The sequence below is a fragment of the Artemia franciscana genome, chromosome 10 (genome assembly GCF_032884065.1).
Source record: "Artemia franciscana chromosome 10, ASM3288406v1, whole genome shotgun sequence".
Lineage (NCBI taxonomy): Eukaryota > Metazoa > Arthropoda > Branchiopoda > Anostraca > Artemiidae > Artemia > Artemia franciscana.
Genome location: NC_088872.1, coordinates 51,013,131 through 51,031,089, shown reverse-complemented (window position 1 = coordinate 51,031,089; position 17,959 = coordinate 51,013,131). Strand labels below are relative to the sequence as shown.

The window sequence follows — 17,959 nt, the reverse complement described above, 5'->3', positions numbered from 1 at the left end:
AAGTCGTCCCCAAGGACATAAGTATTACATTTTTTTTACCATGTTGAATAAAATAGCTATATCAGAATTTTAGTCCGGTGTCTTGGGGAAAAAATAAGTGTGGGAGGGAGTCTTGGTAACCTCTAATTTTTTAGTAACTTAAAAAGGGAGCTTGAACTTTCGATTTCTGTTATAATGCGCCCTCTCATGACATTCTAGGAACACTGGGTTGATACGATCACCCCTGGGGGAAAAAACGAATAAACACACATCCGTGATCTGCCTTGTGGCAAAAAAAAGTATAATTCCACATTTTTGTAGATAGGAGTTTGCAACTTCTACTCTAATATTGTCTGATACGCTGAATCTGATGGTGTAATTTTTGTTAAGATTTTATTACTTTTAAGGTTTGGTTTTACCTATTTTTTAAAATATAGAAAATTTTCTCAGGCTCATAACTTTTGAAGATTAAGGCTAAACTTTACGATTTGAAATCAGTATTGAAATCCAATTCTTTTGATGTAATTATTGTTACGAAAATTCCGTTTTTTAGAGTTTTTTTAATGTTAAGCTGGGTCGTTCCTCATTACAGTTCGTTGCCACGAGCTGTTTGATGAAACACATTTACATGATGAAAACAGATAGGGGAAGACATACAATTGAATTATTAAAAGCAAAACATTCCCTCGTGTAAAGAGAGAAGGAGATGAAAATAAATTTAGAATAATAGTTAAATAGATTAGCTTTCCAAAACATCAAAGAGTAATGTTATAGATCAAACGAATGAAGCCTGCGAATATTGGCCTGATCTTCATCATATGAGTCTAACGTCTAAAAATTGCAAGTAAACTTAATGAAAGTTATATGATTGGATACAGTATATTAGTGAAAAACCATACTGAGGCCATAGTGTGATGTTACACACACTCCAATGCAATAGTCAATGCTCAGTCCTCAGTAAGAAAATTTTACTGCAAAAACGTGGAATTACACATTTTGTGGAAAAATAACAACTCTAGAGCCATTTTAAAGATAACCAAAAACAAATTCATGCCCCCTCCAATTCATCTGTTAATTCGTTGATAAGACAGTAGTTAAAAAGCCCATACTTTACAGACTTTTTTGGGTGGGAGGGTGCATTGTATTGATAGACATACGCCGTAAAATCAAACAGTTCGTGATGACGAAGTGTGGTGAGGAGCGACCCGGCTAAATAGTTACCAAAACTCTAAAAATACAATTTTGATAGCAATAGCTACATGAAAAGAATCACATTTTAAGGCTGATTTTGAATATATAAGTTTCATTACGTTGGGGTTTTACACATCAAAAGTTACGAGCCTGAGAAAATTAGCCTCATTTTACAAAATAGGAGAAAACAACCCTTAGAAGCCATAGAAGCTTATCGAAAAATACACTGTCAGATTCAGCATATCAGAGAACCCTACTTCAAAAGTTTCAATTCCCTATCTCCAAAAATTTTGAATTTTGTATTTTTTTTGGCGAGAAGCTAGATCACGGACGCGTGTTTATTTGTCTTCCCAGTGGTGAATGACCCAGTTATCCCAGATTGTTGTGAGAGTGCTCTCTTACGGAAATGAAACGTTCTAGTGCCCTTTTAAATGACAAAAAAATCTGAAGGGCACCTAAGCCCCCTCCCACGGATCAAAATTCTGAGATAGCTATTTTATTCAGCGTAGTTGAAAAACCTTATAGCTGTGTCTTAGGGGACGACCTACTCTCCCACAGTCCCTGTGGGAGGGGCTACAAGTTACAAAGTTTGACCAGTGCCTACATATAGTAAAGGTTATTGGAAAATGTAAAGACGTTTTCAGGGGGATTTTTGGTATTGAAAACGGTTGAAAAGAGGGGTATATGTTGGGGGAACTTTTCGTCGAGGAATCTGTCATGTGGGGGAACAAAATTTCTATGAAGGGAGAACACGATTTTCCAACATTATATGAGAAAAAACAATGAAAAAATAAATATCAAAAACATTTTCAACTGGAAGTAACGAGCGGCATCAAAACTTAAAGCGAACAAAAATTATTACTCATATGAGGAGCTAACCCCCTCCTAATACCTCGCTCTTCATGCAAAAGAATTTTAAGTAATTTCAACTATTAGTTCTACGGCTTTTGTAATTCAGAGGTAATTCTTAATGAATTGGGACACAATTTAAGCTTTAGTGTAAAGAGCAAGGTACTGACGAGGGGGTGGACCCCCTCATATATGTAATAAAAACACGAGAATACAAAAGTTTGTTACATAAGCTAATTTGTAAGTATTTGCATTTTCTATCTAATTATTAATGTAATGTAAGTATTTGTATTTGTTATCTAGTTTGTATTTTTTACGAATAAAAACATTCGTAAAAAAATAAAAGTTATCGTTACTATTTTAAGTAACCAAAAATAGGAGGGCAACTAGGCTTCATCGCTTCCCCGTTCTTTACGCTAAGGTCTTTTACTGTTTTAAAAAGAAGATTTGAGAGAAAGTGTCAAACTTAAAATCAGACAGCAGGGCGGTGATGAGGAAGCAGCCTCTTCCATATACGAAGTAATTTCTGTTCGTTTTCAGTTTTATTGTTGCTCCTTACTTTCATCTAAAAATCCTTTTTTTTTATTTAATCAAAGAAAAAGATCAATCCAAGTTTGCAATGAACAAAAAATGAAGTTATTTTAATATTAATGTCACCAAAATATTCGATAAGACATCCAGCCCTTCTGCAAAATCCTCACCTTTCCCAGCATTTTGGATAGTGAGGCCTCTAATCAGCCCCAAATGAAGTCCAATTAAAGCGGTGACTCTTACTCCTTAGTTTTGTCCTGTTTTGTCTATAGACATTAATTCTAGGTTGATTATTCTGCATACATCACAAATTTGATATTTTAATATTAACTCCTTTAGCTTGTATCTTACTATGGTATTGTTATTTGTTCTTTCAAAGTACGGACGAATTATATATATATGCGACTTCAAAACCAATACTCTAGGCTATTCCTTACCAAACGATCTGCCTACATTATAGATTATAAGTAAAATAATTTGAATGTGCTCAATTTTGCTTCAAGGGAGAGTTTTATACTGGGGGAATTTTCCAGGTTCAAACCTCCCGGGGGGATTTACCTTCCCCCTTGTCTCTCAGATGTTTTTAATTTCGTTAATATTCTTAAGAATAATAGAACGCTTTCAATTTTAAGTCCCATTGGAAAACAAAGATGTTTGCCACCTTCTAAAAGTCCCATTGATTTTCGGACATCATCAAAAATATCATCAACAAAGACCAAGTATAATACTCATCTGAAAAAACTCTTATATTAGGTAATAAACTCTTATGTGTCAATAAACTTATAATGGGTAATAAGCTTATAATAGGTAAACTTATAATAGGTAATAAACTATATAATATAAACTTATAGGTAATAAACTTATATTAGGTAAATAAACTCTTATATTGGTAGTTAGATGCTCATATTCCTTTTCGGTACTGTCCATTTGCTTAACAAAATTATATTACCCTGGAAATTTTTGTCTTGAAAAGAAGAATTTCGAATCAAATATATAAAAATAGCGCAAGAGAGCTGTTTCAGTGTGAATGGGTTCTCTGCTTATCTTCTTCTCTCCTAAAGACAACTTTTAGTCAGTATTTCATCACCTATGTAAGGTGATTGACATTTCAGCTGTCACAATCTTGATCAAAGCTACTTAATAACTTATTTAATCATAAATTGCAGATGATTGATTGTAGAATAATGATAGTAGAAGAATGGTATTTTTTTACCATTGTCGCTTCTCATACTTAATACTTCGATTTATCCGTTATTTTAAATTGGTATGCTGGTCAATTCGGGGGAATTTCAGCTAGTAGCTTTCGACCATCTGTGTCAGATGATTAATACTGCGGCTATCATAGTTGTACTATTTGGCGGTTAATAGTTATTTAGACATTAATGTCATGTGATTGATAGTAGTTGAGTCGGTAGTAACAGGACATATGTGTTTTTTCCACCGATTTCAGATGTCATTATTTTATGCTTCGGTGTATTCGGTATTTTAAATTCAAATACTGGTCAATCGTATCATTGCAAGAACAGTCAGAGCTAAGCCAGCAGTATTATAGGTAGTAATAATTTATGCGGCGATGAAAAGCTTTTCAAATCCCACTCCCTCGCTAACCCTATTGTCCAATGAACTGTCTCCCAGGTCCTAGTGACGCAACATTCCAATGTCGCAAGGGTAGGTATGTACGAACCTGTTGGTTATTACGCAATTTAGAATAGGCTTGTGAATTTATGAATTTTAATTCTTTCTATGCTAGAAAAAATCTTCTAAGAATAGTTCTAGGTTTTTCCTAGATTCAAATATGGCATGAATAAATAGGAGGCATAATTAAGCCTAAAATAAATAATCCTCCATTTTCTACCCTTTTTCCCCATATTACTCTTAATTTTAATTTCTTATTCGAGTATTCCTAATTTAAGACAGAGAGACCAGACAGACGGACAGACAAGAAAAACAGACAGACAGAGAGACCATACAGAAAGACAAATATATAGACCCGACATATAGACAGAACAGACAGAACAAACAGACCAGAAGGACTAGACAGACCGGAAAGACAGACAGAGGGATACACAGGGAGATATACGGACGGACAGACAGATAGAGAGACAGAAAGACAGAGAATAGACCAGAGAGACAGACAAAAAGACCAGACAGATAGACAGAAAAACAGATAGACCAACCATAAAGACCACACGGATAGATCAGACAGACTAGACAGGTAGACTGAACAGGCTAGACCAACCAGGTAGACCGTACAGACCAGACAGACTAGACAGATAGACTGAACAGACTAGTCAGACCAGGCAGACCATACAGACAGAGAGACTGACAGACAAGACATACAGACAAGAGTTAGAGACCAGACATACAAGCAAGAGAGAAGGAGGGAGAGAGAGATAAAGAAAGAGATAAAGGCAGACCGCTAGGCAGGTAGACAGACAAGACTGACATACTAGTCATACAGACCATACGTATAGACAAGAAATACAGAAATACTGACTGAGAGACAGAAGGAAAAGACAGACCAGGCAAACAGACAAACATAGAGACAGACAAATTCAAGAAGAAAAACTTAATAGCGTAGGGGCTCAACTGGTAATTCATGCAATATACAACCGTTAAAGATTGAAGCAGATATTCACTTACTGGGATCCAGAGTCTCGACATTCATGTTGCAAAATTTGACGGGGATTTTCCACTTCCCGTTGGTCGGTCTTGGCAGTTGAACATCATGTGTTTTTGAATTGCTTTTCAAATAGGTTCCTCAACTTTTTTGTTTATTGACTCAAAATCTGCGAAAATCCTATACTGAAAGAGCATTTTATTATAGAAATCTTTAAATTCGACTACCTCTTTTTCGTCCTTTGGCATAGACACTGTTTATAAGCCGTGAGGAGGGCAAGTTTCGATATGGTTTTTTAATTTGTCCTCAGTATTTGATGGTGACATGCAATACGGGCAATAGAACCACGTCGTGCAAATTTTTCCTAGCTTAGATTTACGATAGGCTGAAAATGAGCGTAGACGGTATCCTCCGACTCTTCGCGCAGTAAGTAGGCATAGAATTTTACATTAAAATTGGAAGGGACACGAATTGTTCAAATTGATTTCTCTAGTTCATTATAATATAATACACATATTCTTACTGAGTTGGAGGCGTTTTCCTGCTCCCATTTTGAGATATCGTTGATTTTGATTGGCCATTTCCTCTAAAAGCAGTCGAATGTAATGGTTAGAAAAACACCGATTATCCATGAATTCCTTCTAGTCAATTCCTATTTAGCTCTAATAAATTAGACCAACTAGAATTGTCTGTTAAAACTTGATATCCCGCTGCCAAGATTGACCGTTTGAAACATTCCAATCCTTGGTCAAACTGCATCTGTAAAATTGCTCTTTTGCTAAGAAGAGCTTGCGGGACTGGAGGTTGCTTCTGGCTGACAGAAAGGAGAAAATCTCCGTCAAATTTAGCAACATGAATATCGAGACTCTGGATCCCAGTAAGTGAATATCCACTTCAATTTTCTGCATACTTCTCCGCCAATTCGTTGATTTTTGTGATGCATGTATTAATTTCTTTACCTTAGTCCTCACCTCTAAAAAACTTTCCATGTACAAAAGCAAAGGGACAGTCCTTCACTTTTCCTGCTAAGAATTGCAATAACTGTCAATTGAGCCCTTACACTAGTATGTTCTTTTTCTTGAATTTTACTGTCTGTCTGGTCTGTGTGACATGTCTAGTCTGTCTGTCTGTCTAGTCTGTTTTTATTTAGGCTGTCCGTAGATGAATAATTAAAACGAAACGAATTTGAGATGAACAGTGTTCATCATCAGAATTAAAACTAAAAGACATCAATAAAAACAAACAAAATTTAAACACAGTAAACCCATTACGCATAGTTTATTGTTCTTGTTTTTTTTTTTTTTTTTTTTTTTTCAATGTAACAGTGGAAGCATATCTTCTTGAACTTTTCAGTTCCGGCTCATTAGGTTTATCTGACATCAGGCGGACAGAGGTCATGGCACTTAGATAAAGTGATATTTAATTTATTTGATGTCAGTTAATTATCTTAAATTGAGTTCAATCCAACTCTCTATGTCAATGAAATTATTATCTAATAATTCAAACCTCTGTCTATGGAATTATTTTCGATTTTTTTTCTATCGTTATAAATTATTTGGAAAGTAAAATGATTTGAATAATTATTAGTATTTTCCGATAGAGCCGACACGAAATATCCAAATTTGGAGACCGTAATGAATGATCTACTAAAATTATTTTGAGGAAAAAGTAGCGGGGGGTGAGGCCTAGTTGCCCTCTAATGTTTTGTTTAGTTAAAAAGGCAACTAGAACTTTTATTTTTTTGCATAAGTTTTTATTAGTAAAGGGTATGCGTAACTTACGAGTTAGCTCAAGTAACCAACCTCTGTATTTGTATATTTTTATTACATATATGACACATTTTCCCACATTTGTTGACTTAAAATTCCACATTTTGGTGGGTAGGAGCTGGAAACTTCTGAAGTAGAGTTCTCGGATGCCCTGAATCTGTTGATGTGATTTTTGTTAAAATTCTATGGCTTTTAGGGGATGTTTCCCCCTGTTTTCTAAAGTTAGGGAAATTTTCTCAGGCTCGTAACTTTTGTTGGGTAAGACTAAACATGATGAAACTTATATATTTAAAATCAACATTAAAATTAAATTCTTTTGATGTAGACATTGGTATCAAAATTATGTTTTTGAGAGATTTGGCTACTATTGAGCTGGGTCGTTCTTTACCAGAAACTGTTTGACAAGGTAATATACAAGGCATAAATAAGTCTAGTATAAGGAATTTTTGTTCTTCTCATCATCTTCTCTAAACATAAAATTTTAAGAAACAAGTTTTTTTACTGAAAGCAAGGAGCGACATTAAAACATGAACGAAGAGAAATTACTCTGTATATTTAATTTTTGAACATTTTTGAATGAACACATGTTTTGAATTTTACTCTCCGCACATATGAAATTAAAGCGAAATTCACATATCAATTTTTTTGGTTAAACGACTTTTAATGCTGCTCCTTACTTTCATTTACTTTCAGTTACTGAAAAGTTCAATGACCCAAATTCATTGAACAAGGAAGGTACTGAACTGATAATCAGCCAGGTTTATGATTCAATCACGCTCGAGTTTAATCCAAAGTTTGCAAAAATTGAGGAGGCTCTAAAAGGTAGTCTGAGATTTCAAATTGAAAATTTGGAGGAGAGAATCGGTCGAATAGAAAAAAGCTTGATAATTATGATCAAGAGTCCATGCTTGATAGCCCTGTATTTCATGGGGTAAAGTAGTTTCCTGGTGTAGACACTCATACGACAATATCTAACATTATAAATAGCAAAATATCTGTGCTGGGCCCTTTATTTTATTTAGTTTACGTGAACATGATGCGCGTTTATCTAAAGGATACATATATTACTAACATTATTGCTAACAAAATTTCCAAAATCCGCAGATAATTTGATAGCAAAAGCTCATATTACTCTCAAAAGATTAGAGATGTTTACAAGTGTAAGTCTGCTGTGTGTGAATGTAAAGAAACATTTTTACTGACATTCTGTAGAGTGGGTGATTCTGTTGATGTAAGTAGTAAAGTTCTATTTGATGAAAAGCCTATTTTACAAGTTATATCACTGCGGTAATTCGGCTTCCATATTGATTCTAATCTATCGTGGAAGCATCATAGCGAAATCATCTCCACCAAAGTTGCACGTGGAGTTGGCATCCTCAAAAGATTGAAAGATTCTGCCGGAAAGTATTCTTCACACGATGTATTTTGCAATAATCTACCCATATATCATACGGATGTTTAGTCTGGAGAAGCAATTTTCATGTTAATTGACCGGACGGTTTCGCTAAAAAAAAGGGAGGTGGGAGAGGAGGCCTAGTTACCTCCCAATTTTTGGCTACTTAAAAAGACAACTAGATTTTTTTAATTTTTTTACAAACGTTTTTGTTAGTAACACACATACGTACCTTACGAGTTAACTTATGTAACAAACTTATATATGTGTGTATTTTTATTACGTATATGAAGGGGTTTGCCCCCTCGTCAATACCTCGTTCTTTACACTATTAAATAAAAAAACAAGTTTTTTCAACTGAAAGTAAGGAGCGACATTAAAACTTAAAACGAACAGAAATTTCTTCGTATATGAAAGGGGTTGCTTCCTCATCAACGCCCCGCTCTTTACGCTAAAGTTTGACTCTTTCTCTCAACTCTTCTTTTTAAAACAGTAAAAAACTTTAGCGTAAAGAGCGGGACGTTGATGAGGAAGCAGCCCCTTTCATATACAAAGTAGTTTCTGTTCGTTTTAAGTTTTAATGTCGTTCCTTACTTTCAGTTGAAAAAACTTGTTTTTTTATTTAATTTCTGAACGTTTTTGAATCAATACATGTTTTGATTTTAGCTCTCCGCAGAGAAATTTGCATTTCTTTTTCTAAATGGCTTTCTCATAATTTTGATCGAATGATTTTGAGAAAAAAGAGCAGGGAGGAAGCCTAGTCGCCCTCCAATTTTTTGGTTAATAAAAAAGGCAACTAGAACTTTTAATTTTTACGAACCTTTTTATCAGTAAAAGACATACGTAACTTTTAAATTCTTAAGTAAAGAATTTTTTATTCTCATGTTTTTATTACACATATGAGGGGGTTCGCCCCCTTGTCAGTACCTCTCTCTTTACACCAATTCTTAAATTTTGTCCCTATTCATTAAGAATGACCCCTGAATCACAAAAGCCGTAGAATGAATAGTTGATATTACTTAAAATACTTTAGCGTAAAGAGAGAGGTATTAGGAGGAAGTGCGCCCCTCATATGGGTAATAATTTCTGTTCGTTTTAAGTTTTAATGCTGCTCCTTACTTCAAGCTGAAAAAAAATTTCATATTTATTTTGTCATTATTTTTTTTAATAATGCTAGTAAATCCTACACTCCCTTCATGGAAATTTTCTTCCCCCGTGACAAATTCCTCGGTGGAAAGTTCCATCAGTATATCCCCCTCTTCTCAACCCCTTTCTCCAACCAAAAAATTCTCCTGAAAACGCCTGTACACTTCCCAATAACCATTGCTATATGTAAGCACTGGTCAAAGTTTGTAGCTTGTAGCCCCTCCCACGGGGATTGTGGAGGAGTAAGTCGTCTCCAAAGTCATAATTATAAAGTTTTTCGACAACATTGAATAAAATGGCTATCTCAGAATTTTGATCTGTTGACTTTGGGAAAATAATTAGCGTGGGAGGGGGCCTAGGTACCCTCCAATTTTTTTGGTCACTTAAAAAGGGCACTAAAACTTTTCAGTTCCGTTAGAATGAGCCCTCTCGTAATTTTCTAGGACAACTGGGTCGATGCAATCACCCCTGGGAAAAAAACAACAAAAAACAAACAAACAAATAAACACGCATCCGTGATCTGCCTTCTGGCAAAAAATACAAAATTCCACATTTTTGTAGATAGGATCTTGAAACTTCTACAGTAGAGTTCTCTGATACGCTGAATTTGATGGTGTAATTTTCGTTAAGATTCTATGACTTTTAGGGGGTGTTTCTCCCTATTTTCTAAAATAACGCAAATTTTCTCAGGCTCGTAACTTTTGACGCGTAAGACTAAACTTGATGAAACTTCAATATTTAAAATCAGCATTAAAATGCGATTCTTTTCATGTAACTATTGGTATCAAAATTCAATTTTTTAGAGTTTTGGTTTCTATTGAGCCGGGTCGCTCCTTACTGCAGTTCGTTACCACGAACTGTTTGAAAGCTTGAATTTTGTCCCAAATCTTTCAGAATGACCCTTGAATCACAGAGACCGTAGAATAACTAGTTCGAGTTACTAAAAATACTCTAGCGTAAAGAGTAAGGTATTGTGGAAGAGACGAACCCCCTATATAAGTAATATTTTATGTTCGTTTTTAAGTTTTAATGTTGATCATTACTTCTAGTTGAAAAAATTCTCACTGTCTTTTTTTAAATGATACTAGGAAATCCTGCGACCTCTTCATGGAAATTCTCTTCCCTTATGAAAAATTGCTCCATTGAAAGATCCTCCCACGTAACCTGCCGTGTGAGCAAAATGAATGAATTTTTAGAGGTTTTACGAGTTCAGGGTGCTAAAATAGGCTTGAAAGTTAATGTTAAGAAGACTAAGTCACTAAGGCTAGGAATAAGTGAAGATGGACAGGTCATATTAGGTAACGAAAATATTGATCAGGTTGGGAGCTTCAGTTACCTTGGTAGTATTCTTAGTAAAGATGGTGGGAGCAGTGAAGATGTTAAAAGTAGAGTAGCTAAGGCTCAGGGTGTTTTTTTCACAGTTAAAAAAAGTTTGGAAGAATAGAAAGACAAGTCTACAAACCAAGATTAGAATGTTGGAAGCTACAGTGATGACAGTGGTCAAATATGGCTCTGAAGCATGGGCACTCCGAAAAGCAGATGGAAATTTACTAGATGTTTTCCAGAGAAATTGCCTACGGATTGTTCTGGGTACCCGGCTGACTGACCGTATTTCAAACAGTAGGTTGTACGAAAAGTGTGGTTCAATCCCGCTTTCTGGGGCTATAATGAAAGAAAGGTTGAGATGGCTAGGCCACGTTCTTTCTTGTCCTTCTTGGCCAACCGTCTGGGGCTACACGGAAAGCAGGTCGTCCTTGTCTGGGCTGGGAGGATGTCATAAATAAAGATTTAAAGGAAATGGGAACTTCCTGGTAGGGTGTAAAGAGAGAAGCTTTAAATAAATTAGGTTGGAGGAGGAGCGTGCGTAGCTATGTTGGCCTCAGGCGGCTTGGTCCTGCAGTGAGTTATTATTATTAGTAGTAGTAGTAGTAGTAGAAGTATATATGTAAAGTTGAAATATTAAGAGAGAATGAAACACTCAAATAAAATATATATTTAATGACACACCTTATATGGGCATTTATTAACCCTGTGGTTAACGCACTAGACTTGTATTCCTGTGTCCCTTAGGACAGGGGTTGAAGTCCCTGTTTCATTGGCATTTTGGTTTGAAACAAGGGTCATTGGTGTGGCTCTGTAAGCTCAGGCACCGTCAACCCAGCTCCAATTGGATACCTGAAGGAATCTAGAGGAGACGCCGGATGATTCGTCCCTAACCACACATTGTACTTCCGGCCCATGACAGAGAATTAGGAGATCGCTACCGACGCCACACGGACCATTTTTCAATATGCGAATTTGTTTCATTTATGAGCTGTTCCATAACACCCTTCTTCTAATCTCAAGAGTGACTGAATTTAGCATACGTTTTGGGTAATTGGTTGTTTTAGCATGTTAATTAGGCCTGATGCAAATGCTGTCCCACATAAATAAATCCTATCACACGCGATTGGAGTCAATTATCACCAAATTAAACTCCTTTTTCAAACTTTGCCAATTTATGGCCCGATCTAAATGATTTACTCCCAAAATAAATTCTGGTACATGTATGAAGTCAGGTATCACTAAATTAAACTCCTTTTCAATAATATTATCAGTTTATGGCCCTAAAAATTTACTGTAAACGCTAATAATTGTCCAGAATTTGGCAAATCGACATTAAGGACATTCAATTTCCATTGGGTTTATTTCCAAAACGGGCAGCGGACAAGCCGAATATTTGGTCAGTCGTCAAAACATAAATATACATATACAATCTATAGTCAACACATATGAAATAATTTAAAATAATTCTAATCATCCACTTAAAATCAGTTCACAATAACTGATTAGTCAAAATATAATAAAATATTAAGTCGTCAAAACACAAATTCATATACAATCCATAGTCAACACTTATGAGATAATTTGAAATAAATCCAATCGTCCGCTTAAAATCAGTACACAATAACTGACTATTAAAAATATAATGCAACTAACGAACTAAAGCTGTAGCTATTCTTGCTTACTAGCGGTAATATTAAAAAACTTTACAAATGAGGGAACAAAGCTTTTCAAATATCTAAGGGACGTAAGAGAAGAATTGATAAAATAAGGAAACAACCATAGAGTAAACAATTACCCAATGTAGCTTTGATAAGGAAAGACACAAAGAAGATAAGGATCTTCCTCAGTTATAGCAAAGTTGGCACTCACTGCAGCACCAGGCCACTTAAGGCAAACACTCAAGAGAAGAATTGTGAAAGTGATAAAACAACTGAAAAATAAAATGTTTAAGCATTATTTGATGGGAATTAATTTAAAAAACTTTTACCACAAAATAAACTTTTCAAAGAAAATGAAAGAGCTCCATTAAGCCAAGAATGAGACCGTGCATTGTTAGTTTAGTTGGTATATACTAATATTTCATCCTTAAATTTATGATAATTTTGTATTTATGAAAGTAAGAAAAGTAAAAACATTTCAAACATATTTTGTTTTCAGTAAAGCGCAAATTTTGTTCTGGCCTTGAGAAGGCATAGGTGTTATCAGCCCTACTCATGTTAATTTTTGCTCGTTTTGAGTTTGGCTATGTTCTGTGGTTTTCCCCGTTTTCGACTTCCGTTTGGGTGCTAATGTAAAGTGGCTTTTGGGACCTAAATGTCCTGCTTTCAGAGAACATGGTCCAAGTATCTCCATTAGGCTCTTACAGTAGCTTACTTACATATTTTTTTGACGTGTAAGACAGCTACACAGTATTAGTGAACACCTATTTAATTATTTTAGACATTGAGCAGTCAACTTGCAAAGAAGTGAATCTGAAGCATTCCATAGAAAAGTTACTCCCCGTCCCCCTTTTTCAGAAAATTCCTAAAAATTGGAAGTAAACATGAGCTTCGGCCAGACCCTATAATTCACCCTTCCCATATAATTGGCTGAAGGCTTCCCGCATCAATATAAAAAATCTCTGGCTAGACCCATAGCTGCAGAATATTCTTCTATAACATACAAAACCATACCCCTATGTAATTACCTGCAAGTATTTTTAGTGAACTTATTCCTACATACACAAATGTAGACTCTGGAACAATTCACCTCATTCAATATGACAATTCCTTTTAGGTATTCCATTTTACGTTTGCCTTTTTCTGCTTACTTGCAGCTTTCTAAGACACAGCCTGCTAAACCTATAGCCAAAGTTAATATATCAATGATATGTATCACAATGTATCCATAACGTATCATTTGATCTGAAACATTTACATCACTAAAAATATAAAGAGCTCCTACATACACAAATGTAGACTCTGGAACAATTCACCTCATTCAATATGACAATTCCTTTTAGGTATTCCATTTTACGTTTGCCTTTTTCTGCTTACTTGCAGCTTTCTAAGACACAGCCTGCTAAACCTATAGCCAAAGTAAATATATCAATGATATGTATCACAATGTATCCATAACGTATCATTTGATCTGAAACATTTACATCACTAAAAATATAAAGAGCTCAAATAGAATAGTATAAAAACTGTTTACACAACAAAAAATAAAAATAAAATATTACGATCGCTGTTCAGATTTTACACTTCTGACCCAGTTTCTAATTTATACGAGTCCCTGACCATTTTTGGCCTACTTCTAGTACAAAATAGCAAAGATATCGTATTCTGCTTTTAATACGATCGTGATGCTTTTAGACGTTCTTCGCCACCCTGAAATTTAACCCTCTTCGCAGAAGTATTCAACGCTCCGATTTCCCGTTAACCGCCCAGCTATGAGTTTTCCAAGTTGACAACTACCATGATGTGCTTTCTATTTCCTTAATTTGAACTAACAAAGAAAAAATATCCAAAAGCTGCGATGTGACATCAAAACGGGTGATATCATTACTGATCAAACAGTCGTGGTAACGAACTGTAGTAAGGAGCGACCCAGCTCAATATTAACCAAAACTCTAAAAAATTGAATTTTGATATCAATAGCTACATCAAAAGAATTGCATTTTAATGCTGATTTTAAATATATAAATTTCATCAAATTTAGTCTTACCCATCAAAAGTTACGAGCCTGAGAAAATTTGCCTTATTTAAGAAAATAGGGAGAAACAACCCCTAAAAGTCGTAGGATCTTAACGAAAATGACACCATCAGATTCAGCGTATTAGAAAACCCTTTAGTAGAAGTTCCTATCTACAAAAAGCTCCTATCTACAAAAATGTTGAATTTTGTATTTTTTGCCAGAAGACAAATCACGGGTGCGTGTTTATTTGTTTGTTTTTTTTTTTCTTTTTCCCAGGGGACATCGTATCGACCAAGTGGTCCTAGAATGTCGAAAGAGGGCTCATTCTAACGGAAATGAAAAGTTCTAGTATCCTTTTTAAGTGACGAAAAAAATTGGAGGGCATCTAGGCCCCCTTCCACGCTCATTTTTTACCGAAGTCAACGGATCAAAATTTCGAGATAGCCATTTTGTTTAGAATAGTCGAAAACCATAATAACTATGTCTTTGGGGATGACTTACTCCCCCACAATCCCTGGGGGAGGGGCTGCAAGTTACAAAGTTTGACCAGTGTTTACATATTGTAATGGTTATTCGGAAGTGTACAGACGTTTTCAGGGGGATTTTATTTTGTTTGGGGGTGGGGCTGAGAAGAGGGGGCTATGTTGGAGGATCTTTTCCTAGAGGAATCTGTCATGGGGGAAGAAAAATTCAATGAAAAGGGCGCAGGATTTTCTAGCATTACTATAAGAAAACAATGAAAAATAAACATGAAAACTTTTTTCAATTGAAAGGAAGGAGTAGCATTGAAACTTAAAACGAACAGAGATTATTACGCATATGAGGGGTTCTAATACTACTTTAGCATAAAGAGCGAGGTATTTAGGAGGAGATAAATACCTCGCTCTTTATGCTAAAGTATTTTTAGTAATTTCAACTATTTATTCTACGGCCTTTCTGATTCAGGGGTCATTCTTAAAGAATTGGGTCAAAACTTCCGATTTAGCGTAAAGAGCGAGGTATTAACGAGGGTACAAACCCCCTCGTATACATAATAAAAATATAAGGTTATGAAAGTTTGTTACGTAAGTTAATTCTTAAGTTACGTGTATTTTTTACTAATAAAAACGTTCGTTAAAAATTAAAAGTTCTAGTTGCCTTATTAAGTAACCGGAAAATTGAAGGGCAACTAGGCCTCCTTCTCCTCCCCTTATTTCTCAAAATCTTCTGATCAAAACTAAGAGAAAGCCATTTAGCCAAAAAAGAATTAATATACAAATTTCATTTTAATAATTTATGTGCGGAGAGCCGAAACCAAACATACATTAATTCAAAAACGTTCAGAAATTAAATAAAAAAAAACTGATTTTTTTTAGCTGAAAGTAAGGAGGGACATTAAAACTTAAAACGAACAGAAATTACTCTGTATATGAAATGGGTTGTCCCCTCCGCAATCCCTCGCTATTTACGCTAAAGTTTGACTCTTTGCCACAATTCTACTTTTTAAAAGAATTAAAAGCTTTAGCGTAAAGAGCGAGGGATTGCGGAGGGGACAACCCGTTTCATATACGGAGTAATTTCTGTTCGTTTTCAGTTTTAATGTCGCTCCTTACTTTCAGCTAAAAAAATAGTTTTTTTTATTTAATTCACAAAAGGTCCACGGCAATTGCCGTTGCATTTTCACATGATCTTTTTTCCTCTGTTTTGACCAACATAGTGTATAGTAACCTTTTAGAAATGAGATTGTTTCTTGTTAGTACGGGAAAAGGAGAGACGTATTAGGGCTATTTTTAAAGGTAGGGAATATATTTCCCTGGTTGAGAGTTCCATCGTGATTAAAAATTATATTTACTACCATGAGTAATAAAAAAAAATTTACAGAATTCAAAATATTTTCATACGAGTCTAAAGTTTCAATAAAAATGATCAATAAGAACTAGGAGCGGGTAAATAAAGAAAGAACTTGAAATAGTCATAAATTATATGAAAAATAGATAAATGAAACATATATTGATCTCATGAAATCAAACAATTACACTTTTCACTCCAACAAAACCACTATTTCAATTAGTGTGCGGGGTTTATTAGTTTTACAATCCGTTTGAATGATTTACGAATCCACTTTTTCTTGCACTAACGGCAACACTGCTAATGAGATTTTCGCAATATCATGCTACATGCAATTTTGTTATTATTTTCAAAAACAGGCTGGTAATCCGTGTTGCTGCAATTTTCTTGGCATTCTTTATTATTCAAAGCAGTAAGCTTTGCTGCTTGAAAAGAGCGGATTTGCTGCTTGAAAAGCCTGTTTAAGACTATTTGTAAAGGTATTTTATGCTGAATATATTATGTAAATATTTATTGAAAAGGAGGGGGATATTTTGTATTTTAAGGTGACCCTGATTCTCCCTGTATTTTTATAATTCAGAGGAAACCCTAACTTGAAAAACATAACACCGCGCTAAACCACAAGAAAGTCTTCGTTAAATTAGTTCAAACAGTGTTTTAGACGAAATTGGCAGAGGAGTTTACTTGAAAGGTTTAAGTTTTGTTAGTGTTCGAATTACTAATCGGGTACTTATCTGTTATAGCGCCTATGCTAAGCTCTTCATCTAAATAGAACCTAATTCTCTGATTAACGCTAATGAAATACTACACAATATGACGAAAATATAGTACTTAAGAAACATTTGGGCTATATATACACATTAGGAGGGAAGGGGGGGGGGTCTACGGGTAAAGTATAACGGGTCTGCATCAAGATGTTTTAGATTCTATTATTCTGAATATTATGAAGTAAGAATTGTTTTCTAACTTAACCCCCTCCCCTAGTGTCCAAATATATAGAACAAATTATATACTTCTCATCTATTTTGTCACTTCTCCTTGTCTTGTCTCACGCTAAGCTGAAAGAAACTAACAAAGAAATCGGTTCTACAGTGCGTTAGTGGATGATGAACTTAACATAAGCGCTATAAGAGATAAGTACACGTTGTTTAGTTTAGTCGCATCGTATTTCAATTTGGACACCTCTCTTTGTCTTTCAGAAAAATATTATTAACCTTGGTTTCTCAGTAACTCGTTTTAAAGGTAAAGATGAATGTTTATTAACACAAGAGTTACAACAAAATTTCCACTCTAGCTAACAGAGAGCACAGCTTGATGTGTTAGCTTAATACACTGAACATAAAGTTAATATTAACACTTCAAAATAATATATGGTCAGATAAAAATGACAACAGACAAAAAAACAAGTAGACTTTTCTACACTTTTAAACTTTTTAATCTTTTAAAACCTGAAACTACGCATCATAAACCGAAAGCCTATAGTTAAAAATTAAAAAAAAACTAGTTTTTTTAACTGAAAGTAAGGAGTGACATCCAAACGTAAAACGAACAGAAATTACTCCGTATATGAAATAGGTTGTCCCCTCCGCAATCCCTTGCTCTTTACGCTAAAGCTTTTAATTGTTTTAAAAAGCAGAATTGTGGCAAAGAGTC

General features: G+C 34.9%; 1 protein-coding gene and 1 long non-coding RNA gene across 6 annotated transcripts in view; one reads left to right on the top strand and one right to left on the bottom strand.

Annotated features, from left to right (window-relative positions):
* Nucleotides 1-17,562, bottom strand: part of LOC136032340 (uncharacterized) — a 513,312-nt gene extending 495,750 nt beyond the window's left edge. The window contains exons 1-2 of the long non-coding RNA XR_010618707.1: nt 17,320-17,562; nt 12,600-12,734 (exon numbers count right to left, since the gene is read on the bottom strand). This is a non-coding gene — a long non-coding RNA (uncharacterized LOC136032340). The remainder of the gene's footprint in view (nt 1-12,599; nt 12,735-17,319) is intronic.
* Nucleotides 16,639-17,959, top strand: part of LOC136032337 (carbohydrate sulfotransferase 11-like) — a 46,907-nt gene continuing 45,586 nt past the window's right edge. For 2 of the 5 annotated variants that reach the window (XM_065712657.1, XM_065712663.1), the window contains exon 1: nt 16,639-16,785. The gene's annotated coding sequence lies outside the window, so the exon portion shown is untranslated. The remainder of the gene's footprint in view (nt 16,786-17,959) is intronic. The other 3 variants (XM_065712660.1, XM_065712658.1, XM_065712661.1) reach the window with 2 other exon arrangements.